Below are 11,630 nucleotides of genomic sequence, written 5' to 3' on the forward strand. Positions count from 1 at the left end.
CATCACTCGTTGGATCGAAAATTTTCCAGAGTCCGAAAGAGTCACGCATCACTCGTTGGATCGAAAAATTTCCAAAGTTCAAAAAAGTTGCGCATCACTCGTTGGATCGAAAAATTTTCAAAGTCCGAAAGAGTCGCGCATCACTTGTTGAATCGAAAAATCTTCAAAGTCCGAAATAGTCGCGCATCACTCGTTGGATCAAAAAATTTTCAAAGTCCGAAAGAGTCGCGCATCACTCGTTGGATCGAAAATTTTCCAAAGTCCGAGAAAGTCGCGCATCACTCGTTGGATCAAAAAATTTTCAAAGTCCGAAAGAGTCGCGCATCACTCGTTGGATCGAAAATTTTCCAAAGTTCGACGCAGTCGCGCATCACTCGTTGGATCAAAAAAATTTCAAAGTCCGAAGGAGTCGCGCATCACTCGTTAAATCGAAAAATTTTCAAAGTTCGAAAAAGTTGCGCATCACTCGTTGGATCGAAAAATTTTCAAAGTCCGAAAGAGTCGCGCATCACTCGTTGGATCGAAAATTTTCCAAAGTTCGACGCAGTCGCGCATCACTCGTTGGATCAAAAAAATTTCAAAGTCCGAAGGAGTCGCGCATCACTCGTTAAATCGAAAAATTTTCAAAGTTCGAAAAAGTTGCGCATCACTCGTTGGATCGAAAAATTTTCAAAGTCCGAAAGAGTCGCGCATCACTCGTTGGATCGAAAATTTTCCAGAGTCCGAAAGAGTCACGCATCACTCGTTGGATCGAAAAATTTTCAAAGTTCAAAAAAGCTGCGCATCACTCGTTGGATCGAAAAATTTTCAAAGTCCGAAAGAGTCGCGCATCACTTGTTGAATCGAAAAATTTTCAAAGTCCGAAATAGTCGCGCATCACTCGTTGGATCAAAAAATTTTCAAAGTCCGAAAGAGTCGCGCATCACTCGTTGGATCGAAAATTTTCCAAAGTCCGAGAAAGTCGCGCATCACTCGTTGGATCAAAAAATTTTCAAAGTCCGAAAGAGTCGCGCATCACTCGTTGGATCGAAAATTTTCCAAAGTTCGACGCAGTCGCGCATCACTCGTTGGATCAAAAAAATTTCAAAGTCCGAAGGAGTCGCGCATCACTCGTTAAATCGAAAAATTTTCAAAGTTCGAAAAAGTTGCGCATCACTCGTTGGATCGAAAAATTTTCAAAGTCCGAAAGAGTCGCGCATCACTCGTTAAATCAAAAATTTTTCAAAGTCCGACGCAGTCGCGCATCACTCGTTGGATCGGAAAATTTTCAAAGTCCGAAAGATGCGCGCATCACTCGTTGGATCGAAAATTTTCCAGAGTCCGAAAGAGTCACGCATCACTCGTTGGATCGAAAAATTTTCAAAGTCCGAAAGAGTCGCGCATCACTCGTCGGATCGGAAAATTTTCAAAGTCCGAAAGAGTCGCGCATCACTCCTCGGATTGATAAATTTCCAAAGTTCGACGCAGTCGCGCATCACTCGTTGGATCGAAAATTTTTCAAAGTCCGAAGGAGTCGCGCATCACTCGTTAAATTGAAAAATTTTCAAAGTTCGAAAAAGGTGCGCATCACTTGTTGGATCGAAAAATTTTCAAATTCCGAAAAAGTCGCGCATCACTCGTTGGATCGAAAAATTTTCAAGGTCCGAAAGAGTCGCGCATCACTCGTTGGATCGAAAAATTTTCAAAGTCCGAAAGATGCGCGCATCACTCGTCGGATCAAAAAATTTTCAAAGTCCGAAAGAGTCGCGCATCACTCGTTAAATCGAAAATTTTTCAAAGTCCGACGCAGTCGCGCATCACTCGTTGGATCGGAAAATTTTCGAAGTCCGAAAGATGCGCGCATCACTCGTCGGATCGAAAAATTTTCAAAGTCCGAAAGAGTCGCGCATCACTCGTTGGATCGAAAATTTTTCAAAGTCCGAAAGAGTCGCGCATCACTCGTTGGATCGAAAAATTTTCAAAGTCCGAAAGAGTCGCGCATCACTCGTTGGATCGAAAAATTTCCAAAGTGTGAAAGAGTCGCGCATCACTCGTTGGATCGAAAATTTTCCAAAGTCCGGAAAAGTCGCGCATCACTCGTTGGATCAAAAAATTTTCAAAGTCCGAAAGAGTCGCGCATCACTCGTCGGATCGAAAAATTTTCAAAGTCCGAAAGAGTCGCGCATCACTTCTCGGATCGATAAATTTTCGAAGTTCGACGCAGTCGCGCATCACTCGTTAGATCAAAAAAATTTCAAAGTCCGACGGAGTCGCGCATCACTCGTTGGATTGAAAAATTTTCAAAGTCCGAAAGATGCGCGCATCACTCGTCGGATCGAAAAATTTTGAAGGTCCGACGGAGTCGCGTATCACTTGTTGGATCGAAAAATTTCCAAAGTCCAAAAGAGTCGCGCATCACTCGTTGGATCGAAAAATTTTCAAAGTCCGAAAGAGTCGCGCATCACTCGTTGGATCGAAAGATTTTCAAATTCCGAAAAAGTCGCGCATCACTCGATGGATCGAAAAATTTTTAAAGTCCGAAAGAGTCGCGCATCACTTGTTGGATCAGAAAATTTTCAAAGTCCGACGCAGTCGCGCATCACTCGTTGGATCGAAAAATTTACAAAGTCCGACGCAGTCGCGCATCACTCGTTGGATCAAAAAATTTCCAAAGTACGACGCAGTCGCGCATCACTCGTTGGATCGGAAAATTTTCAAGGTCCGAAAGAGTCGCGCATCACTTGTTGAATCGAAAAATTTTCAAAGTCCGAAAAAGTCGCGCATCACTCGTTGGATCGAAAAATTTTCAAAGTTCAAAAAAGTTGCGCATCACTCGTTGGATCAAAAAATTTTCAAAGTCCGAGAGAGTCGCGCATCACTCCTCGGATCGATAAATTTTCAAAGTTCGACGCAGTCGCGCATCACTCGTTAGATCAAAAAAATTTCAAAGTCCGAAGGAGTCGCGCATCACTCGTTGGATCGAAAAATTTTTAAAGTCCGAAAGAGTCGCGCATCACTCGTTGAATCGAAAAATCTCTAAATTCCGACGGAGTCGCGCATCACTCGTCTAATCGAAAAATTTCCAAAGTCCGAAAGAGTCGCGCATCACTCGTTGAATCGAAAAATTTTAAAGGTCCGAAAAAGTCGCGCATCACTCGTCTAATCGAAAAATTTTCAAAGTTCGAAAGAGTCGCGCATCACTCGTCGGATCGAAAAATTTTCAAAAGTCAAAAAAGTTGCGCATCACTCGTTGGATCGAAAAATTTTCAAGGTCCGAAAGAGTCGCGCATCACTTGTTGAATCGAAAAATTTTCAAAGTCCGAAAAAGTCGCGCATCACTCGTTGGATCGAAAAATTTTCAAAGTCCGAAAGATGCGCGCATCACTCGTTGGATCGGAAAATTTTCGAAGTCCGAAAGAGTCGCGCATCACTCGTTGGATCGAAAATTTTCCAAAGTCCGAAAGAGTCGCGCATCACTCGTTGGATCGAAAAATTTTCAAAGTCCGAAAGAGTCGCGCATCACTCGTTGGATCGAAAAATTTTCAAAGTCCGAAAGAGTCGCGCATCACTCGTTGGATCGAAAATTTTCCAAAGTCCGAAAAAGTCGCGCATCACTCGTTGGATCGAAAAATTTTCAAAGTCCGAAAGAGTCGCGCATCACTCGTCGGATCGAAAAATTTTCAAAGTCCGAAAGAGTCGCGCATCACTCCTCGGATCGATAAATTTTCAAAGTTCGACGCAGTCGCGCATCACTCGTTAGATCAAAAAAATTTCAAAGTCCGACGGAGTCGCGCATCACTCGTCTAATCGAAAAATTTCCAAAGTTCGAAAGAGTCGCGCATCACTCGTCGGATCGAAAAATTTTCAAAAGTCAAAAAAGTTGCGCATCACTCGTCTAATCGAAAAATTTCCAAAGTTCAAAAGAGTTGCGCATCACTCGTTGGATCGAAAAATTTTCAAAGTCCGAAAGAGTCGCGCATCACTTGTTGAATCGAAAAATTTTCAAAGTCCGAAATAGTCGCGCATCACTCGTTGGATCAAAAAATTTTCAAAGTCCGAAAGAGTCGCGCATCACTCGTTGGATCGAAAATTTTCCAAAGTCCGAGAAAGTCGCGCATCACTCGTTGGATCAAAAAATTTTCAAAGTCCGAAAGAGTCGCGCATCACTCGTTGGATCGAGAATTTTCCAAAGTTCGACGCAGTCGCGCATCACTCGTTGGATCAAAAAAATTTCAAAGTCCGAAGGAGTCGCGCATCACTCGTTAAATCGAAAAATTTTCAAAGTTCGAAAAAGTTGCGCATCACTCGTTGGATCGAAAAATTTTCAAAGTCCGAAAGAGTCGCGCATCACTCGTTAAATCAGAAATTTTTCAAAGTCCGACGCAGTCGCGCATCACTCGTTGGATCGGAAAATTTTCAAAGTCCGAAAGAGTCGCGCATCACTCGTTGGATCGAAAATTTTCCAGAGTCCGAAAGAGTCACGCATCACTCGTTGGATCGAAAAATTTCCAAAGTTCAAAAAAGTTGCGCATCACTCGTTGGATCGAAAAATTTTCAAAGTCCGAAAGAGTCGCGCATCACTTGTTGAATCGAAAAATCTTCAAAGTCCGAAATAGTCGCGCATCACTCGTTGGATCAAAAAATTTTCAAAGTCCGAAAGAGTCGCGCATCACTCGTTGGATCGAAAATTTTCCAAAGTCCGAGAAAGTCGCGCATCACTCGTTGGATCAAAAAATTTTCAAAGTCCGAAAGAGTCGCGCATCACTCGTTGGATCGAAAATTTTCCAAAGTTCGACGCAGTCGCGCATCACTCGTTGGATCAAAAAAATTTCAAAGTCCGAAGGAGTCGCGCATCACTCGTTAAATCGAAAAATTTTCAAAGTTCGAAAAAGTTGCGCATCACTCGTTGGATCGAAAAATTTTCAAAGTCCGAAAGAGTCGCGCATCACTCGTTGGATCGAAAATTTTCCAGAGTCCGAAAGAGTCACGCATCACTCGTTGGATCGAAAAATTTCCAAAGTTCAAAAAAGTTGCGCATCACTCGTTGGATCGAAAAATTTTCAAAGTCCGAAAGAGTCGCGCATCACTTGTTGAATCGAAAAATTTTCAAAGTCCGAAATAGTCGCGCATCACTCGTTGGATCAAAAAATTTTCAAAGTCCGAAAGAGTCGCGCATCACTCGTTGGATCGAAAATTTTCCAAAGTCCGAGAAAGTCGCGCATCACTCGTTGGATCAAAAAATTTTCAAAGTCCGAAAGAGTCGCGCATCACTCGTTGGATCGAAAATTTTCCAAAGTTCAACGCAGTCGCGCATCACTCGTTGGATCAAAAAAATTTCAAAGTCCGAAGGAGTCGCGCATCACTCGTTAAATCGAAAAATTTTCAAAGTTCGAAAAAGTTGCGCATCACTCGTTGGATCGAAAAATTTTCAAAGTCCGAAAGATGCGCGCATCACTCGTCGGATCGAAAAATTTTCAAAGTCCGAAAGAGTCGCGCATCACTCGTTGGATCGAAAAATTTTCAAAGTCCGAAAGAGTCGCGCATCACTCGTTGGATCGAAAAATTTCCAAAGTCCGAAAGAGTCGCGCATCACTCGTTGGATCGAAAATTTTCCAAAGTCCGGAAAAGTCGCGCATCACTCGTTGGATCAAAAAATTTTCAAAGTCCGAAAGAGTCGCGCATCACTCGTCGGATCGAAAAATTTTCAAAGTCCGAAAGAGTCGCGCATCACTCGTTGGATCGAAAATTTTTCAAAGTCCGAAAGAGTCGCGCATCACTCGTTGGATCGAAAAATTTTCAAAGTCCGAAAGAGTCGCGCATCACTCGTTGGATCGAAAAATTTCCAAAGTCCGAAAGAGTCGCGCATCACTCGTTGGATCGAAAAATTTCCAAAGTCCGAAAGAGTCGCGCATCACTCGTTGGATCGAAAAATTTTCAAAGTTCGACGCAGTCGCGCATCACTCGTTAGATCAAAAAAATTTCAAAGTCCGAAAGAGTCGTGCATCACTCGTTAAATCGAAAATTTTTCAAAGTCTGACGCAGTCGTGCATCACTCGTTGGATTGAAAAATTTTCAAAGTCCGAAAGATGCGCGCATCACTCGTCGGATCGAAAAATTTTGAAGGTCCGACGGAGTCGCGTATCACTTGTTGGATCGAAAAATTTCCAAAGTCCAAAAGAGTCGCGCATCACTCGTTGGATCGAAAAATTTTCAAAGTCCGAAAGAGTCGCGCATCACTCGTTGGATCGAAAAATTTTCAAATTCCGAAAAAGTCGCGCATCACTCGTTGGATCGAAAAATTTTTAAAGTCCGAAAGAGTCGCGCATTACTTGTTGGATCAGAAAATTTTCAAAGTCCGACGCAGTCGCGCATCACTCGTTGGATCGAAGAATTTCCAAAGTCCGAAAGAGTCGCGCATCACTCGTTGGATCGAAAAATTTTTAAAGTCCGAAAGAGTCGCGCATCACTTGTTGGATCGGAAAATTTCCAAAGTCCGACGCAGTCGCGCATCACTCGTTGGATCGAAAAATTTTCAAAGTCCGACGCAGTCGCGCATCACTCGTTGGATCGAAAAATTTCCAAAGTCCGAAAGAGTCACGCATCACTCGTTGGATCGAAAAATTTCCCAAGTCCGAAAGAGTCGCGCATCACTCGTCGGATCGAAAAATTTTCAAAGTTCAAAAAAGTTGCGCATCACTCGTTGGATTGTAAAATTTTCAAAGTCCGAAAGAGTCGCGCATCACTTGTTGAATCGAAAAATTTTCAAATTTTGATAAAGTCGCGCATCACTCGTTGGATCGAAAAATTTTCAAAGTCCGAAAGAGTCGCGCATCACTCGTTGGATCGAAAATTTTCCAAAGTTCGACGCAGTCGCGCATCACTCGTTGGATCAAAAAAATTTCAAAGTCCGAAGGAGTCGCGCATCACTCGTTAAATCGAAAAATTTTCAAAGTTCGAAAAAGTTGCGCATCACTCGTTGGATCGAAAAATTTTCAAAGTCCGAAAGATGCGCGCATCACTCGTCGGATCGAAAAATTTTCAAAGTCCGAAAGAGTCGCGCATCACTCGTTGGATCGAAAATTTTTCAAAGTCCGAAAGAGTCGCGCATCACTCGTTGGATCGAAAAATTTTCAAAGTCCGAAAGAGTCGCGCATCACTCGTTGGATCGAAAAATTTCCAAAGTCCGAAAGAGTCGCGCATCACTCGTTGGATCGAAAATTTTCCAAAGTCCGGAAAAGTCGCGCATCACTCGTTGGATCAAAAAATTTTCAAAGTCCGAAAGAGTCGCGCATCACTCGTCGGATCGAAAAATTTTCAAAGTCCGAAAGAGTCGCGCATCACTCGTTGGATCGAAAATTTTTCAAAGTCCGAAAGAGTCGCGCATCACTCGTTGGATCGAAAAATTTTCAAAGTCCGAAAGAGTCGCGCATCACTCGTTGGATCGAAAAATTTCCAAAGTCCGAAAGAGTCGCGCATCACTCGTTGGATCGAAAAATTTCCAAAGTCCGAAAGAGTCGCGCATCACTCGTTGGATCGAAAAATTTTCAAAGTTCGACGCAGTCGCGCATCACTCGTTAGATCAAAAAAATTTCAAAGTCCGAAAGAGTCGTGCATCACTCGTTAAATCGAAAATTTTTCAAAGTCTGACGCAGTCGTGCATCACTCGTTGGATTGAAAAATTTTCAAAGTCCGAAAGATGCGCGCATCACTCGTCGGATCGAAAAATTTTGAAGGTCCGACGGAGTCGCGTATCACTTGTTGGATCGAAAAATTTCCAAAGTCCAAAAGAGTCGCGCATCACTCGTTGGATCGAAAAATTTTCAAAGTCCGAAAGAGTCGCGCATCACTCGTTGGATCGAAAAATTTTCAAATTCCGAAAAAGTCGCGCATCACTCGTTGGATCGAAAAATTTTTAAAGTCCGAAAGAGTCGCGCATTACTTGTTGGATCAGAAAATTTTCAAAGTCCGACGCAGTCGCGCATCACTCGTTGGATCGAAGAATTTCCAAAGTCCGAAAGAGTCGCGCATCACTCGTTGGATCGAAAAATTTTTAAAGTCCGAAAGAGTCGCGCATCACTTGTTGGATCGGAAAATTTCCAAAGTCCGACGCAGTCGCGCATCACTCGTTGGATCGAAAAATTTTCAAAGTCCGACGCAGTCGCGCATCACTCGTTGGATCGAAAAATTTCCAAAGTCCGAAAGAGTCACGCATCACTCGTTGGATCGAAAAATTTCCCAAGTCCGAAAGAGTCGCGCATCACTCGTCGGATCGAAAAATTTTCAAAGTTCAAAAAAGTTGCGCATCACTCGTTGGATTGTAAAATTTTCAAAGTCCGAAAGAGTCGCGCATCACTTGTTGAATCGAAAAATTTTCAAATTTTGATAAAGTCGCGCATCACTCGTTGGATCGAAAAATTTTCAAAGTCCGAAAGAGTCGCGCATCACTCGTTGGATCGAAAAATTTTCAAAGTCCGAAAGAGTCGCGCATCACTCGTCGGATCGAAAAATTTTCAAAGTCCGAAAGATGCGCGCATCACTCGTCGGATCGAAAAATTTTCAAAGTCCGAAAGAGTCGCGCATCACTCGTTGGATCGAAAATTTTTAAAGTCCGAAAGAGTCGCGCATCACTTGTTGGATCAGAAAATTTTCAAAGTCCGACGCAGTCGCGCATCACTCGTTGGATCGAAAAATTTACAAAGTCCGACGCAGTCGCGCATCACTCGTTGGATCGAAAAATTTCCAAAGTCCGAAAGAGTCACGCATCACTCGTTGGATCAAAAATTTTCAAAGTCCGAAAGAGTCGCGCATCACTCGTTGGATCGAAAAATTTCCCAAGTCCGAAAGAGTCGCGCATCACTCGTTGGATCGAAAATTTTCCAAAGTCCGAAAAAGTCGCGCATCTCTCGTTGGATCGAAAAATTTTCAAAGTCCGAAAGAGTCGCGCATCACTCCTCGGATCGATAAATTTTCAAAGTTCGACGCAGTCGCGCATCACTCGTTAGATCGAAAAATTTTCAAATTCCGAAAAAGTCGCGCATCACTCGTTGGACCGAAAAATTTTTAAAGTCCGAAAGAGTCGCGCATCACTTGTTGGATCAGAAAATTTTCAAAGTCCGACGCAGTCGCGCATCACTCGTTGGATCGAAAAATTTTCAAAGTCCGACGCAGTCGCGCATCACTCGTTGGATCGAAAAATTTCCAAAGTCCGAAAGAGTCGCGCATCACTCGTTGGATCGAAAAATTTTCAAAGTTCGACGCAGTCGCGCATCACTCGTTAGATCAAAAAAATTTCAAAGTCCGAAAGAGTCGTGCATCACTCGTTAAATCGAAAATTTTTCAAAGTCTGACGCAGTCGTGCATCACTCGTTGGATTGAAAAATTTTCAAAGTCCGAAAGATGCGCGCATCACTCGTCGGATCGAAAAATTTTGAAGGTCCGACGGAGTCGCGTATCACTTGTTGGATCGAAAAATTTCCAAAGTCCAAAAGAGTCGCGCATCACTCGTTGGATCGAAAAATTTTCAAAGTCCGAAAGAGTCGCGCATCACTCGTTGGATCGAAAAATTTTCAAATTCCGAAAAAGTCGCGCATCACTCGTTGGATCGAAAAATTTTTAAAGTCCGAAAGAGTCGCGCATTACTTGTTGGATCAGAAAATTTTCAAAGTCCGACGCAGTCGCGCATCACTCGTTGGATCGAAAAATTTTCAAAGTCCGACGCAGTCGCGCATCACTCGTTGGATCGAAAAATTTCCAAAGTCCGAAAGAGTCGCGCATCACTTGTTGGATCGGAAAATTTCCAAAGTCCGACGCAGTCGCGCATCACTCGTTGGATCGAAAAATTTCCAAAGTCCGAAAGAGTCACGCATCACTCGTTGGATCGAAAAATTTCCAAAGTCCGAAAGAGTCACGCATCACTCGTTGGATCGAAAAATTTCCCAAGTCCGAAAGAGTCGCGCATCACTCGTCGGATCGAAAAATTTTCAAAGTTCAAAAAAGTTGCGCATCACTCGTTGGATTGTAAAATTTTCAAAGTCCGAAAGAGTCGCGCATCACTTGTTGAATCGAAAAATTTTCAAATTTTGATAAAGTCGCGCATCACTCGTTGGATCGAAAAATTTTCAAAGTCCGAAAGAGTCGCGCATCACTCGTTGGATCGAAAAATTTTCAAAGTCCGAAAGATTCGCGCATCACTCGTCGGATCGAAAAATTTTCAAAATCCGAAAGATGCGCGCATCACTCGTCGGATCGAAAAATTTTTAAAGTCCGAAAGAGTCGCGCATCACTCGTTGGATCGAAAAATTTTCAAAGTCCGACGCAGTCACGCATCACTCGTTGGATCAAAAATTTTCAAAGTCCGAAAGAGTCGCGCATCACTCGTTGGATCGAAAAATTTCCCAAGTCCGAAAGAGTCGCGCATCACTCGTTGGATCGAAAAATTTTCAAAGTCCGACGCAGTCACGCATCACTCGTTGGATCGGAAAATCTCCAAAGTCCGAAAGAGTCGCGCATCACTCGTTGGATCGAAAAATTCTCAAAGTCCGACGCAGTCGCGCATCACTTGTTGGATCGGAAAATTTTCAAATTCCGAAAGATGCGCGCATCACTCGTTGGATCGAAAAATTTTCAAAGTCCCAATGACTCTCGCATGGAACCAAGTTCCAACGTACTGCCATATTTTTCAGGTTGCGTTGCTGCTTTGCCCCATAAGGCACACGTGTTATGGCGGCCGGCTCCGACGTCTGAGCGGCACCGTTGATACTTCATGCACCGAGCGGTCTCGACCGGTCGGTCGGCACTTAGTCATCGGGTATCCGAACTTTCGACTTGTTTCGGCCCGTATCTCGACATTTCTTTTCGGGTTTGTTGTCGGGGCTATGGTTTCGTCCGCACCGTGTCACGAACACGCAGACAAAAATTATTTTCGAACTTTGAAAATTTTTCGTCCGAGCGGAGATCCGCACCACAGGCGTTCGTTTCGCTTCGGTAAGAACCACTCTCACTTCCGACGCTTGCAATCCAGCCGAAGGATACGAGAAGGATAATTCGAACGATTCGCACCGGGAGTCGACAAAAATTGTCTTCACCCGAGGAAACATAAAGTCGAACAGAGCGCTCTGAGCGCTAGTACGCGTACACAAGTTGTGCGGTACCAGATATACATATTATATTAAAACGTGTGGCCGACCGGGCAAAGACTCGGCGGCATGGGGCAACACACGAAAAGAGCTACCAATAACACAAAGCTCCCTGGTTGATCCTGCCAGTAGTCATATGCTTGTCTCAAAGATTAAGCCATGCATGCTCAGTGCATGCCATATTAAGGTGAAACCGCGAATGGCTCATTAAATCAGTTATGGTTTCTTAGATCGTACCCACATTCACTTGGATAACTGTGGTAATTCTATAGCTAATACATGCAAACAGAGTTCCGACCAGAGATGGGAGGAACGCTTTTATTAGATCAAAACCAATCGGTGACGGGTTCGTCCCGTCCGCCGTTTACTTTGGTGACTCTGAATAACTTTGGGCTGATCGCACGGTCTTGGTGCCGGCGACGCATCTTTTAAATGTCTGCCTTATCAACTGTCGATGGTAGGTTCTGCGCCTACCATGGTTGTAACGGGTAACGGGGAATCAGGGTTCGATTCCGG

General features: G+C 43.6%; 1 non-coding gene across 1 annotated transcript in view; it reads left to right on the forward strand.

Moving 5' to 3' along the window:
* The first annotated feature begins 11,223 nt into the window (after positions 1–11,223).
* The window catches only part of LOC112694882, a 1,913-nt gene continuing 1,506 nt past the window's right edge, over positions 11,224–11,630 (forward strand). The window contains exon 1 of the ribosomal RNA XR_003150237.2: positions 11,224–11,630. This exon is cut by the window's right edge and continues 1,506 nt beyond it. This is a non-coding gene — a ribosomal RNA (small subunit ribosomal RNA).

The sequence above is a fragment of the Athalia rosae genome, chromosome 1 (assembly GCF_917208135.1).
Source record: "Athalia rosae chromosome 1, iyAthRosa1.1, whole genome shotgun sequence".
In the NCBI taxonomy this organism is placed as follows: domain Eukaryota; kingdom Metazoa; phylum Arthropoda; class Insecta; order Hymenoptera; family Athaliidae; genus Athalia; species Athalia rosae.